This window comes from Hydra viridissima, unplaced genomic scaffold, assembly GCF_058129835.1.
Source record: "Hydra viridissima isolate aposymbiotic clone 2 unplaced genomic scaffold, HvirCarnegie_v1 scaffold_14, whole genome shotgun sequence".
Lineage (NCBI taxonomy): Eukaryota > Metazoa > Cnidaria > Hydrozoa > Anthoathecata > Hydridae > Hydra > Hydra viridissima.
The window spans coordinates 9,681,549-9,684,048 of NW_028324313.1; positions in this window are offsets into that span (position 1 = coordinate 9,681,549).

Here is a 2,500-nt window from a genome sequence, read left to right on the forward strand (position 1 = left end):
TCTGTTAAAAAAAAAACACTTGCTCACTGGAAAAAACACTTGTTCTGTTAAAAAAAAAACACTTGCTCACTGGAAAAAACACTTGTTCTGTTAAAAAAAAAACACTTGCTCACTGGAAAAAACACTTGTTCTGTTAAAAAAAAAACACTTGCTCACTGGAAAAAACACTTGTTCTGTTAAAAAAAAAACACTTGCTCACTGGAAAAAACACTTGTTCGGTTTAAGAAACGCTTGTTCGGTAAAAAAAAACTCTTGTCCGGTTAACCCTAACCCTAACGGTTAACAAATACCCCGCCGATTAATGAGTTACGCGGCTGCTTAGGAAGTCCTCGGTCGGTTATGAAAACACCCAACCGCTTAACCCTTTCATGCACCAATTATTTTTCTGTAACTAACATAACTCATAAAAAAACATCTACAAAATGACAGTGGAACTATGAAATGTTAAATTAGACTTTTTCTACAGCCTTTTTCAACTCTCATTTATAAAACAATATTGTTTTCAATCGGTTAGAATGCACCATTTGAATTGGGGAAGCTTAGCTTGATTTATTGTTATACAACAACCCAGCACATGAAATGGTTAAAGAAATACCCACCTGCCTAAGTATCCTTAAAAAAAAGTATCCTTAAAAAAAAATAAAACCCTCTGTCTCTTGAACATAAATGCAAAAATCATTTAAAAAAGCAAATTCATTTTCAAAAACGTTTAAAAAGTGTAAACCACTTATTAAAAGAAGACTTTACAAAATACTTCACTGCTATTTAAAAAATACTACACATCTATTTCAGAAATTCCATACCACACTACAAAATGAATTTCAAAAACATTTGTTTGTTTGCAAGACAGAAGTTTTCATTACAGAAGACGCTGAATCCATTTTAAAAAGATGCACAGTGAAAAATGCCTACTTTTTATTTTTTTAGAGAGATGGTCACTTTCAAAAACTGCAGTCCCTTTTAGAAAAAAAAGAAGTCTTTAATTAAGAAGCAAAAGGTCTCTTTAAAAAAGAAATACAAGTTTTCATTTTAAGAATGGTAGATGTGACTTAACCAACAATTTTAAGTCACATTTAAAGAAACACATTAAGTCGCTTTAAAATATATAATAAGTCACATTCAAGAAGCTTCATATCACTTTAAAAGGGCTTAAGCCACTTTAAAAGTCTCTTAAATGTCTAGCTCACTCACTCACTCACTCACTCACTCACTCACTCACTCACTCACTGCATGATCAAAGTCTTTTAAAAAGACTATTCATGTTTGAAAAGTGCTATTTCACTTTTGCTATTTCCAAATAAATAAAAAGTTTACATCACTCTCAAAAAATGCAAAGCTGCTTAAGAAGAAAAAGCTAGGTCACTTTTAAAAAAGATAACTTCATTTGTAAAAAGAACATCAAGGCGGTTAAGAGTTCTCTGCTCACCAAAACCAAAACAAAAGGCTAAGTCGCTTTAGAATGTAAAACCAACTGCAAACCATTTTAAAAGGGTTTAAAGCCAGTTTAAAAGTCTCACCAGAGATGTCCAGCTCACTGGAACAAAGTCTTTTAAAAAGATTATTCGCATCAGAAAACAGCTAGCTCACTTTCAAAAGTGTTGCTTTAGAAAGAAGCTAGTTCGCTTTTAGAAACAAAAACTTCATTTCTAAGATGAAAATCGATTAAGAGTTGTCTGCAAAACAAAACCAAAAGCTTATTTGATTTAAAGAAACAAAAAACGTTTAAATGGATCCAAATTGACATTGTGAAGTAGAGCAACTTTAGAAATACAACAAATCATATTTTTAAAATTTTGCCACTTTAAACGCAACCCTAACCCTAACCCTAACCCTAACGCTATATCATATTTAAAAAAGAGCCTAAGTCACTTTAAAAAGGTCACATCATTTAGACAACACGAAGCTGTTAGTCCAAACGACTTGCAGCATCACCATCACCATCATTGTCAGCAGCAGCAGCAGCAGCAGCAGCAGCAGCAGCAGACGGAGAAAAAAATGCAAATTCAAAAGGTCTTCCTAGGAAACTGTCTTCGAAATCAATCAGAAAATAACATCATCATTGCAAAACAAAACAAAAAACAAAAGGAGGTGTTTGCATTTAAAAAGCTCTCTCAAAAGACAAACGAATACGACTTACTCATTGATTGGTTGAAACTTGCTGCTAAGATGAGCTTCCTTTTGTTACATCACAGGGATGCATAACTGTACAGCCACAACATCTACCCAGCATTACCTCACTCAAAACTAACTAAACACTGTCTCATTCTTAGAAACGAAACATTCTTTAACTTAGCTTAGAGTAGGTAAGGTTAAATAGGTCTATTAAAAGAGAGCTGAAATTCTTAGCTCCCTGCTGATTGTTTTCTTCTATGCATTTCCTTCTTTTTCCAGCTCCTTTATAGTTTGGCTCCTTTATAGTTTGGCTTTATCAATGTAATGCCGTTATTCTAACCCTAACCCTAACCCTAGCCCTAACCCTAACCCTAAATCCTGACTCCTC